Below are 14,141 nucleotides of genomic sequence, written 5' to 3' on the forward strand. Positions count from 1 at the left end.
AGCCTGGAACTCCTGCAGCACCCGCCGCAAATCAGGGGAGATGGCAGACAGAATTACCCCCTCTTTGAGAATACCAGCCGGCTCAGGAACTCCAGGAGAATCAGGCACAAAACTCCTTGAAAGGGCATCAGCCTTCACATTCTTAGAACCCGGAAGGTATGAAACCACAAAATCGAAACGGGAGAAAAACAGCGACCATCGAGCCTGTCTAGGATTCAACCGCTTGGCAGACTCGAGATAAGTCAGATTTTTGTGATCCGTTAAGACAACCACACGATGCTTGGCTCCTTCAAGCCAATGTCGCCACTCCTCGAATGCTCACTTCATAGCCAACAATTCCCGATTGCCAACATCATAATTACGCTCAGCAGGCAAAAAGTTTCTAGAAAAGAAAGCACATGGCTTCATCACAGAGCCCTCAGAACTTCTCTGAGACAAAACAGCCCCTGCTCCAATCTCAGAAGCATCAACCTCGACCTGAAAAGGGAGCGAAACATCAGGCTGACACAACATAGGAGCCGAAGAGAAACGATGTTTCAACTCCTGAAAGGCCTCAACGGCCGCAGAAGACCAATTCACCACATCAGCACCTTTCTTGGTCAAATCAGTCAACGGTTTAACAACACTAGAAAAATTAGCGATGAAGCGACGGTAAATATTAGCAAAGCCCAAGAATTTGTGAAGGCTCTTCACAGATGTAGGCCGAGTCCAATCATAAATAGCCTGAACTTTAACAGGATCCATCTCGATAGTAGAAGGGGAAAAAATGAAGCCCAAAAAGGAAACCTTCTGAACTCCGAAGAGACATTTAGACCCCATCACAAACAAGGAATTAGCATGAAGGACCTGGAATACCATTCTGACCTGTTTCACATGAGAATCCCAATCATCTGAAAAGACCAAAAAATTGTCCAAATATACAATCATGACTCTATCCAGATACTTTCGGAAGATGTCATGCATAAAGGACTGGAATACAGATGGGGCATTAGAAAGCCCGAATGGCATCACCAGGTACTCAAAATGGCCCTCGGGCGTATTAAATGCTGTTTTCCATTCATCGCCCTGTTTTATACGCACAAGATTATACGCCCCTCGAAGATCTATCTTGGTGAACCAACTAGCCCCCTTAATCCGAGCAAACAAATCAGACAGTAGAGGCAAAGGGTATTGGAACTTGACCGTGATTTTATTGAGAAGGCGGTAATCTATACAAGGTCTCAGAGAACCATCCTTCTTGGCCACAAAAAAGAACCCTGCTCCCAAAGGTGACGACAACGGGCGAATATGCCCTTTCTATAAAGACTCCTTTATATAACTCTGCATAGCGGCGTGTTCTGGCACCGATAAATTGAAAAGTCGGCCCTTAGGGAACTTGCTACCAGGAATCAGATTAATAGCACAATCACAATCCCTATGAGGAGGTAGGGCACTGGATTTGGGCTCATCAAATACATCTCGGTAATCCGACAAAAACTCAGGGACTTCAGAAGGAGTGGAGGAAGAGATTGACAACAATGGAACATCACCATGTACCCCTTGACAACCCCAACTGGACACATACATTGATTTCCAATCCAATACTGGATTATGGACCTGTAACCATGGCAAACCCAACACGACCACATCATGCAGATTATGCAACACCAAAAAGCGAATACTCTCCTGATGTGCAGGAGCCATGCACATGGTCAACTGAGTCCAATACTGAGGCTTATTCTTAGCCAAAGGCGTAGCATCAATTCCCCTTAATGGAATAGGATGCTGCAAAGGCTTCAAGAAAAAAACCACAGCGCCTGGCAAACTCCAGGTCTATCAAATTCAGGGCAGTGCCTGAATCCACAAATGCCATAACAGAGTAGGACGACAAAGAGCAAATCAGAGTAACGGACAAAAGAAATTTAGGCTGTACAGTACCAATGGTGACAGACCTAGCGAACCGCTTAGTGCGCTTAGGACAATCAGAGATAGCATGAGTGGAGTCACCACAGTAAAAACACAGCCCATTCTGACGTCTATGTTCTTGCCGCTCAGCTCTGGTCAAAGTCCTATCACATTGCATAGGCTCAGGACTCTGCTCAGAGGATACCGCCAAATAGTGCACAGATTTGCGCTCACGTAAGCGCCGATCGATCTGAATGGCCAAGGACATTGACTCATTCAGACCAGTGGGCGTGGGGAACCCCACCATAACATCCTTAAGGGCCTCAGAAAGAACCTTTCTGAAAATTGCTGCCAGGGCACACTCATTCCACTGAGTAAGCACAGACCACTTTCTGAACTTCTGGCAATACACCTCCGCTTCATCCTGACCCTGACACAAAGCCAGCAAAATTTTCTCTGCCTGATCCACAGAATTTGGTTCATCATAAAGCAATCCCAGCGCCAGAAAAAACGCATCTACATTACGCAATGCAGGATCTCCTGGCACAAGGGAGAATGTCCAGTCTTGAGGGTCGCCACGTAACAAAGAAATAATGATTTTTACTTGCTGAATGGGGTCACCAGAAGAGCGGGGTTTCAAAGCAAGAAACAGTTTACAATTATTTTTGAAATTCTGAAACTTAGATCTATCCCCAGAAAACAAATCAGGAATTGGAATTCTAGGCTCTAACATCGGATTTTGAACCACATAATCTTGAATGCTTTGCACCCTTGCAGTGAGTTGATCCACACTAGAGGACAGGCCATGAATGTCCATATCTACACCTGAGTCCTGAACCACCCAGAGGTTAAGGGGAAAAGAAAGACATTACACACTGCAGAGAAAAAAAATGGTCTCAGAACTTCTCTTATCCCTCTATTGAGATGCATTAACACTTTGCTGGCCAGCTGTACTGTTATGGACCTGGTGGTTAGGTGCACCGGAATGACCTGATAGTTAAACACGGAATCGGGACAAGCTCTGGGGAAGTGGGAACTCTGCTGACCGCAAACCCTACTCCTATCACACAACTAGAAATAGCCGTGGAGCGTGCCTGACTCTGCCTAGACACCTCTTCACAGCCTAAGAGCTAACTACCCCTAAAGAAAGGAAACAAAGCCTCACCTTGCCTCAGAGAAATTTCCCAAAGGAAAAGGCAGCCCCCCACAAGTATTGACGGTGAGTTGAGAGGAAATCACATACACAGGAATGAAATAGGTTTAAGCAAAGGAGGCCAGTCTAACTAAACAGATTGAGGATAGAAAAGGTATCTTTGTGGTCAACACAAAAAACTACAAAAACCATGCAGAGTGTGCCAAAAGACCCCCTCACCGACTCACGGTGCGGTGGTGCCACTCTGCACTCCCAGAGCTTCCAGCTAGCAAGGCAATATCATGATAGCAAGCTGGACTATAACTTTAGCAAGAAAACAATGAAAAACAAATAAACTAGCAGGAACTTAGCTTCTGCTGGAGTAGACAGGTCATCAGAGAGGTCCAAGAGAGATCTGAACCAGTACTAAGACAACGACAGCTGGCATGCACTAACGATCTGAGTGGAGTTAAATAGAGAAGCCAGTCTAGCAATAAACGAGAGCAGGTGGGAAGAACCTCAATGGCTAGTAGCTCCACTCACAGCCACCAGAGGGAGTTCACAGACAGAACTCGCCGAAGTACCATTCATGACCACAGGAGGGAGTTCGAGAACGGAATTCACAACAGTCACTGTAAGGGGTTGTAATATATATAACACCTTTTCCCCAGCCCCTTTAAGTATATTTGATGTTACTGCTATTGTAAATAATATGTATGTTATAGTTAGGGAAAGTGTATTACCCCAGGTTGGCCACTAGATGGGGCACAATGAAAAAGGGGAGCATTACCTTAAATGGGCCACTAGATGGGAAATTGTAGTACATAGTAAATAGTTAAATATAGGAGGGGCACGGTGAATAAGACAGGAGGGACTTCCTGATAGCACTAAATCAGGGTGAGGGCGCCCATTAGCTCAAGAGGGCTGGCTAGCCCTGGCAACACCGTGCAATGCAACGTTATCAAGGCACAGAACTCAGCAGATATTCGAGACCTTGACTGTCACAGGAGGGAGAAAAAGCAGCAGTGCTGGCAGTGCAGATTAAATGGGTCTGCATTTGATAGTAAAAAAAGGCTGAACAATACGGGCAGGTCATGTGGCAGATGATTGCATTGGCTGATGCCCTCGGAGCTGAGGCGAAGCAGTTGTTGAGAGAACCCCCACATAAGGTAAGGAATCTGGACAGAGAGGACAGTTAGGGTGATCAATGAGTGGATCAGGCTGCCATGAGAGGTGGTGAGTTCTCCTTCAATAGAAGTCTTCAAACAGAGACTGGACAGACATCTGTCTCGGATGATTTGGTGAAACCTGCTTTGAGCAGGGGGTTGGACCAGATGACCCAGGTGGTCCCTTCCAACTCTAACATTCTATGATTCTATGATTCTATGACGCTGAGGGATCTAAAAGGTATGGTCCATCCCGGAAGTGAGCTTAGCTACAGAAAGAGAAGGAAAGGGACAGAATAGGAGTTTAATGCTATATACTCTGATGATGATGATACTGTAAAGAATGTACACATGCTGTGACAAGTCTTAACAAAGAAGAACTTTTTAAAGTTGGAATGGACTGTGACTCTGTTTATTTCAATGTGTATCCAGAGAACCTCCTGAAACGTGCTGAGGTCCCGGATGGAGCTGAAGAAGGCGCTGCAGGTGTGCTGTGTGATGGGCAGCGTGTTTATGTGATGGGAGGCCAAGATACACTGTTGTAGATGCTAGTGGCTAGACTACAGCCCTGGCCCTCTCTCACATCATTCAGAGATTTAGATGGAAACCCCAAAGTAAGTGCTCAGTATAGAGCACCTGATAAATGTGATCACAAATGTTAAGTAAAATGCTCCCAATAAAAACTTCATCTCAATCCACAAAAAAGCAAGTCGCCACTCAGGTCCATCTTCTGTCAACATAAACAAAGGGTGATTCCATTATACTGGTAGTACACAGGCTCTGGAAAATCAAAATGGCTCCTCACCCGCCAAAAGAAATTGGGCAAATTTTCTGCTCCCAAATCCAAATGCTCCCTCCCTTCTGAGACCAGCAGTGTACCTAAACCACATATTGTGTCCACATTTCCCATTTCCGAAGCAATGAGAGCCCACTTAACTTACGGGTGCATGCCTCCAGAAGCTCAGGCTGGGCAAACATACTGGTGACTGCAACATACTGGTCACTACAACGGCAGTTTGCAATTTTCACTCGGCGTCATTCATTGCTGCTTGTTTCTGTAAAATACCCATGGAGTCAAAATAGTCACTACACCTGTAGATAATTTCCCCAAGGGATATAGTTTCCAAAATGGGGTCACTTATGGGAGGATTCTGCTCCTCTAGCACTTAGGGGCTCTGTATATGGAGTCCACAAACTGTTCTAGGAAAATCTGCGCTCCAGGAGACAAAAAGCGCCCTGTTCCTCCTGAGTCTCTCCATCTGGCTAAGCAGTACATATGAGGTATTGTCATGTTCAGTAAAAGTTATGGGACAAATTGTGGTACCATTTTTACCCATTTTTTATGTGAAAATGTTAAATCTGGGGCTAAAAAATAATTTTGGTTCGTAAAATGTAGTTATTTTTTCTTCACTGCCCAATGGTATAAAATTCTGTGACACATCTGTGGTGTCAATATGATCACTGCACCTCTAGATGAATTCAATAAGGGGTGTAGTTTGTAAAATGGGGGTAACTTGGGGGTTTTGATGTTCTGGCACCTCAGGGGCTCTCATGGCATCTGCAAACCATAACAGTAAAATCTGGTGCTCCTTGCCTTCTGTGCTTTGCACTGTGCCTGAAAAATATTTCCCAATTACATGCACTCAGGAAAAAATGGACCTCGGTTTGTTGTAAAAAATGTCCTATAAGCCCTTAGAAAAATAAGGTGTGAAATATTTTATTGGTAAAAATGTAATTTATTCTTTCTTCACCGCTCAATGGTACTAATTTCTGTGAGCCACATGTGGTGTCAATATGATCACTGCACCCCTAGATGAATTCATTGGGGAGTGTAGTTAGTAAAATGAGTTCACATATAGGGGTTTCAGCTGTTCTGGCACCTCAGGGGCTCTGCCAATGTGACATGGCACCCTCAGACCATTCCAGCAAAATCTGAACTCCAATATGGCGCCTCTTTCCTTCTGAGCTTTGCACTATGCCTCAAAAATAGTATGAGGTATTGGTGTACTCAGGAGAAATTGCACAAAAAATTGTATGGTGCAATTTCTCCTTATGAAAGTGCAAAATTTGGGGCCAAAATAACACTTTTATGCAGATTTTTAATTTTTTTTTCGTTTTTACGGCTCAACCATTTAAACTTCTGTGAAGCACCTGAGGGTTCAATGTGCTCAGTACACATTTACGTCAGTTCCCTGAGGGGTCTAGTTTCCAAAATGGTGTCACATGTCAGGGAGTTTCACTGTTTAGGCACATCAGAGGCTGTCCAAACGCGATATGGCGATTGTCCGGTGATTATCTGCCTCCCATCACAGGCTAGCTGATATCTCAAGCTGCATATGCGCCGCCTCCATTGACCATTTTCCCAGAGGCCACCGCATTGCAGCAATGGAAGTGCAGGAGCTCCGGGCTTTCATAAAATATTGGTGGAGCCCCTGCACCATGACCACCGCCGAACCTGTCGCACCTTCCTCGAATGGGAGTCAAATCACCGCCCCTGCAGCATGGGACCATCGAACACCACCTTTTCCCAGCCCAGGGCCGGAAGAATTGCCCAACTCCTGCTGCCACCACACTCCTGGTAAGTACCATTGGACTATAAGACACACCTCCATGAACATGGTAAAAAAAAAAATTATGAAATTGTACCTTTTTCACTTGGAATATTTTTCCCAGTTTCTGGTGCATTACTTCATGAATAGTGTTGAGCGATACCGTCCGATACTTGAAAGTATCGGTATCGGATAGTATCGGCCGATACCCAAAAAGTATCGGATATCGCCGATACCGATACCCGATACCAATACAAGTCAATGGGACACCAAGTATCGGACGGTATCCTGATGGTTCCCAGGGTCTGAAGGAGAGGAAACTCTCCTTCAGGCCCTGGGATCCATATTAATGTGTAAAATAAAGAATTAAAATAAAAAATATTGATATACTCACCTCTCCGGAGGCCCCTGCACCTAATCGCTGTTAACCGGCAGCCTCCTTTGCTTAAAATGAGCGCGTTTAGGGCCTTCCATGACGTCACGGCTTCTGATTGGTCGCGTGCCGCTCATGTGACCGCCACGCGACCAATCACAAGCCGCGACGTCATTCTCAGGTCCTAAATTCCTAGAATGAGGAGTTTAAAAGTATAAAAGTCTTACATAGCAAATAGATAATGGCTGCAGCCATTATCTATTTGCTATGTAAGACTTTTTGGTTATGCACCAGTTCAGACTAGATGGCTGTTCAGTCAGTTTTTCTATATTTACTATGTATTGCTTTTTCTGACTTGAACGCCCCGCCCTTCACCATGCTGTGATTTTAATTACATCCAAACACAGTTGGTTCTAACCTCCCCTATAAATGCAGGCTTTACCATGTTGTTAGCCATAGGTAAGTGTTCACACTAGGCAGACAGGTTAGTTACCCATCTGTTTTGAGATTACCTTGACGTTTGGTGGATAGGCTCACAACTTTTGGCCAAATCTTGTGCTAAAAATCTCATGTGTTTTTTCATAAATTTCACAAGCCATTATGCTGTTCACATTTCATATATTGCACATTTCCTTGCCTTAGCACAATAAAATTGAGTGCAGCCATTATCTATTTGCTATGTAAGACTTTTTGGTTATGCACCAGTTCAGACTAGATGGCTGTTCAGTCAGTTTTTCTATATTTACTATGTATTGCTTTTTCTGACTTGAACGCCCCGCCCTTCACCATGCTGTGATTTTAATTACATCCAAACACAGTTGGTTCTAACCTCCCCTATAAATGCAGGCTTTACCATGTTGTTAGCCATAGGTAAGTGTTCACACTAGGCAGACAGGTTAGTTACCCATCCGTTTTGAGATTACCTTGACGTTTGGTGGATGGGCTCACAACTTTTGGCCAAATCTTGTGCTAAAAATCTCATGTGTTTTTTCATAAATTTCACAAGCCATTATGCTTTTCACATTTCATATATTGCACATTTCCTTGCCTTAGCACAATAAAATTGAGTGCAGCCATTATCCATTTGCTATGTAAGACTTTTTGGTTATGCACCAGTTCAGACTAGATGGCTGTTCAGTCAGTTTTTCTATATTTACTATGTATTGCTTTTTCTGACTTGAACGCCCCGCCCTTCACCATGCTGTGATTTTAATTACATCCAAACACAGTTGGTTCTAACCTCCCCTATAAATGCAGGCTTTACCATGTTGTTAGCCATAGGTAAGTGTTCACACTAGGCAGACAGGCTAGTTACCCATCCGTTTTGAGATTACCTTGACGTTTGGTGGATAGGCTCACAACTTTTGGCCAAATCTTGTGCTAAAAATCTCATGTGTTTTTTCATAAATTTCACAAGCCATTATGCTGTTCACATTTCATATATTGCACATTTCCTTGCCTTAGCACAATAAAATTGAGTGCAGCCATTATCTATTTGCTATGTAAGACTTTTTGGTTATGCACCAGTTCAGACTAGATGGCTGTTCAGTCAGTTTTTCTATATTTACTATGTATTGCTTTTTCTGACCTGAACGCCCCGCCCTTCACCATGCTGTGATTTTAATTACATCCAAACACAGTTGGTTCTAACCTCCCCTATAAATGCAGGCTTTACCATGTTGTTAGCCATAGGTAAGTGTTCACACTAGGCAGACAGGTTAGTTACCCATCCATTTTGAGATTACCTTGACGTTTGGTGGATGGGCTCACAACTTTTGGCCAAATCTTGTGCTAAAAATCTCATGTGTTTTTTCATAAATTTCACAAGCCATTATGCTTTTCACATTTCATATATTGCACATTTCCTTGCCTTAGCACAATAAAATTGAGTGCAGCCATTATCCATTTGCTATGTAAGACTTTTTGGTTATGCACCAGTTCAGACTAGATGGCTGTTCAGTCAGTTTTTCTATATTTACTATGTATTGCTTTTTCTGACTTGAACGCCCCGCCCTTCACCATGCTGTGATTTTAATTACATCCAAACACAGTTGGTTCTAACCTCCCCTATAAATGCAGGCTTTACCATGTTGTTAGCCATAGGTAAGTGTTCACACTAGGCAGACAGGTTAGTTACCCATCCGTTTTGAGATTACCTTGACGTTTGGTGGATAGGCTCACAACTTTTGGCCAAATCTTGTGCTAAAAATCTCATGTGTTTTTTCATAAATTTCACAAGCCATTATGCTGTTCACATTTCATATATTGCACATTTCCTTGCCTTAGCACAATAAAATTGAGTGCAGCCATTATCTATTTGCTATGTAAGACTTTTTGGTTATGCACCAGTTCAGACTAGATGGCTGTTCAGTCAGTTTTTCTATATTTACTATGTATTGCTTTTTCTGACTTGAACGCCCCGCCCTTCACCATGCTGTGCTTTTAATTACATCCAAACACAGTTGGTTCTAACCTCCCCTATAAATGCAGGCTTTACCATGTTGTTAGCCATAGGTAAGTGTTCACACTAGGCAGACAGGTTAGTTACCCATCCGTTTTGAGATTACCTTGACGTTTGGTGGATGGGCTCACAACTTTTGGCCAAATCTTGTGCTAAAAATCTCATGTGTTTTTTCATAAATTTCACAAGCCATTATGCTTTTCACATTTCATATATTGCACATTTCCTTGCCTTCGCACAATAAAATTGAGTGCAGCCATTATCCATTTGCTATGTAAGACTTTTTGGTTATGCACCAGTTCAGACTAGATGGCTGTTCAGTCAGTTTTTCTATATTTACTATGTATTGCTTTTTCTGACTTGAACGCCCCGCCCTTCACCATGCTGTGATTTTAATTACATCCAAACACAGTTGGTTCTAACCTCCCCTATAAATGCAGGCTTTACCATGTTGTTAGCCATAGGTAAGTGTTCACACTAGGCAGACAGGTTAGTTACCCATCCATTTTGAGATTACCTTGACGTTTGGTGGATGGGCTCACAACTTTTGGCCTAATCTTGTGCTAAAAATCTCATGTGTTTTTTCATAAATTTCACAAGCCATTATGCTGTTCACATTTCTTATATTGCACATTTCCTTGCCTTAGCACAATAAAATTGAGTGCAGCCATCATCCATTTGCTATGTAAGACTTTTTGGTTATGCACCAGTTCAGACTAGATGGCTGTTCAGTCAGTTTTTCTATATTTACTATGTATTGCTTTTTCTGACTTGAACGCCCCGCCCTTCACCATGCTGTGATTTTAATTACATCCAAACAAAGTTGGTTCTAACCTCCCCTATAAATGCAGGCTTTACCACGTTGTTAGCCATAGGTAAGTGATCACACTAGGCAGACCGGTTAGTTACCCATCCATTTTGGGATTACCTTGACGTTTGGTGGATGGGCTCACAACTTTTGGCCTAGTCTTGTGCTAAAAATCTCATGTGTTTTTTCATAAATTTCACAAGCCATTATGCTGTTCACATTTCATATATTGCACATTTCCTTGCCTTAGCACAATAAAATTGAGTGCAGCCATTATCTATTTGCTATGTAAGACTTTTTGGTTATGCACCAGTTCAGACTACATGGCTGTTCAGTCAGTTTTTCTATATTTACTATGTATTGCTTTTTCTGACTTGAACGCCCCGCCCTTCACCATGCTGTGATTTTAATTACATCCAAACACAGTTGGTTCTAACCTCCCCTATAAATGCAGGCTTTACCATGTTGTTAGCTCAACAGAAGGAACCACAGGCACCACATACCTCCGCAACAAAGTCCTATGGAACACATTATGAATGGCAAACGATGCTGGGAGGTCCAAACGAAAAGACACCGGGTTAAGGATTTCCAAAATCTTATAAGGACCGATGAAGCGAGGCTTGAATTTAGGAGAGGAGACCTTCATAGGCACATACCGAGAAGACAGTCATACCAAATCCCCAACACGAAGTCGGGGACCCACACCGCGACGGCGGTTGGCAAAGCGCTGAGCCTTCTCCTGTGACAACTTCAAATTGTCCACCACATGGTTCCAAATCTACTGCAACCTATCCACCACAGAATCCACCCCAGGACAGTCAGAAGGCTCAACCTGCCCCGAGGAAAAACGAGGATGTAAACCAGAATTGCAGAAAAAAGGCGAAACCAAAGTAGGAGAACTAGCCCGATTATTAAGGGCAAATTCGGCCAATGGCAAAAAAGTCACCCAATCATCCTGATCAGCAGAAACAAAACATCTTAAATACGTTTCCAAGGTCTGATTAGGTCGCTCGGTTTGACCATTCGTCTGAGGATGGAAAGCCGACGAAAAAGACAAATCAATGCCCATCTTAGCACAAAAGATCCGCCAAAATCTGGACACAAACTGGGATCCTCTGTCCGACACAATATTTTCAGGGATGCCGTGCAAGCGAACCACATTCTGAAAAAATAAAGGAACCAAATCGGAGGAGGAAGGCAACTTAGGCAAGGGCACCAAATGGACCGTTTTGGAAAAACGATCACACATCACCCAGATGACAGACATTCTCTGAGATACTGGAAGATCCGAAATAAAATCCATGGAAATGTGCATCCAAGGCCTCTTCGGGACAGGCAAAGGTAAAAGCAAACCGCTGGCACGAGAACAGCAAGGCTTAGCCCGAGCACAAATCCCACAGGACTGCACAAAGGAACGCACATCCCGCGACAAGGAAGGTCACCAGAAGGACCTAGCCACCAAATCTCTGGTACCAAAAATCCCAGGATGACCTGCCAACACCAAAGAATGAACCTCGGAAATAACTCTGCTGGTCCATCTATCAGGGACAAACAGTCTCTCTGGTGGGCAACGGTCAGGTCTATCCGCCTGAAATTTCTGCAGCACTCGTCACAAATCTGGGGAAATGGCAGACATAATCACTCCCTCTCTGAGGATACCAGCCGGCTCTGAAACTCCTGGAGAGTCAGGCACAAAACTCCTAGAAAGAGCATCAGCCTTCACGTTCTTCGAAGCAGGCAGGTACGTGTTATGACCCCAATGGCGAGGGTCTCAGAGATATCAGCAAGTCTGCGAAGTACAAAAATCCAGCTCATAGGGCAGTGGTAACTGGGTTGACCATATATCTACTCCTAACGCCAACACTAGAAGTAGCCGGGGAACATGCCTACGTTGGTCGCTAGATGTCTCGCGCCAGCCGGAGAGCTAACTACCCCTAGAAGAGGAAAACAAAGACCTCTCTTGCCTCCAGAGAAAAGACCCCAAAAGTAGGATAGAAGCCCCCCACAAATAATAATGGTGAGGTAAGAGGAAATGACAAACACAGAGATGAACTAGGTTTAGCAAAGAGAGGCCCACTTACTAATAGCAGAATGTAGAAAGATAACTTATATGGTCAACAAAAACCCTATCAAAAATCCACACTGGAGATTCAAGAACCCCCGAACCGTCTAACGGCCCGGGGGGAGAACACCAGCCACCCTAGAGCTTCCAGCAAGGTCAGGATACAGATTATATACAAGCTGGACAAAAATGCAAACAAAAACAAATAGCAAAAAGCAAGAAAGCAGACTTAGCTTAATCAAACAGGAACCAGGATCAGAAGACAAGAGCACTACAGATTAGCTCTGATATCAACGTTGCCAGGCATTGAACTGAAGGTCCAGGGAGCTTATATAGCAACACCCCTGACCTAACGACCCAGGTGAGCATACAAGGGATGAATGACATACCCAGAGTCAAATCAGAGGGAGCCAAAAGGTAAATTCACAACAGGTATGAGACCACGAAAATCGAAACAGGAGAAAAACAACGACCAACGAGTCTGTCTAGGATTGAGCCGCTTGGCAGACTCGAGATAAATCAGATTTTTGTGATCAGTCAATACCACTACACGATGCTTGGCTCCCTCGAGCCAATGTCGCCACTCCTCAAATGCCCACTTCATAGCCAACAACTCCCGATTACCAACATCATAATTCTGCTCGGCAGGCGAAAACTTTCTTGAAAAGAAGGCACAAGGCTTCACCACAGAGCAATCAGAGCTTTTCTGCGACAAAACAGCCCCTGCTCCAATCTCAGAAGCATCAACCTCGACCTGAAAAGGAAGAGAGATATCAGGCTGACATAAGACTGGAGTTGAAGAGAACCGGCGCTTCAGCTCCCGAAAGGCTTCCACGGCCGCAGGAGACCAATTAGTAACATCAGAACCCTTCTTGGTCAAATCCGTCAAGGGCTTAACCACGCCTGAAAAATTAGCGATGAAGCGACGGTAAAAATTAGCAAAACCCAAGAGCTTCTGAAGACTCTTAACAGATGTAGGCTGAGCCCAGTCATGAATAGCCTGGACCTTGACTGGGTCCATCTCAATAGTAGAAAGAGAAAAAATAAAACCCAAAAAGGAAACCTTCTGTACTCCGAAGAGACATTTTGAGCCCTTCACAAATAAGGCATTAGCACGCAGGACCTGAAATACCATCCTGACCTGCTTCACATGGGACTCCCAATCATCAGAAAAGACCAAAATGTCATCCAGATACACAATCATAAATTTATCCAGATATTCACGGAAGATGTCATGCATGAAGGACTGAAACACAAAAGGAGCATTAGAGAGTCCAAAAGGCATCACCAAGTACTCAAAATGGCCTTTGGGCGTATTAAATGCTGTTTTCCATTCATCCCCCTGCTTAATATGCACAAGGTTATACGCACCACAAAGATCTATCTTAGTGAACCAACTGGACCCCTTAATCCGGGCAAACAGATCAGACAATAATGGCAAAGGATACTGAAATTTGACCGTGATTTTATTTAGAAGACGATAATCTATACAAGGTCTTAGAGAACCATCCTTCTTGGCCACAAAAAAGAATCCTGCACCAAGAGGGGAGGAGGATGGACAAATATGTCCCTTCTCCAAAGACTCCTTTATATAACTCCGCATCGCGGCATGTTCTGGCACAGACAAATTAAAAAGTCATCCCTTAGGGGACTTACTACCAGGAATCAAATTTATAGCACAATCACAATCCCTATGAGGAGGCAGG

Source organism: Ranitomeya variabilis, chromosome 5 (assembly GCF_051348905.1).
Source record: "Ranitomeya variabilis isolate aRanVar5 chromosome 5, aRanVar5.hap1, whole genome shotgun sequence".
NCBI lineage: Eukaryota > Metazoa > Chordata > Amphibia > Anura > Dendrobatidae > Ranitomeya > Ranitomeya variabilis.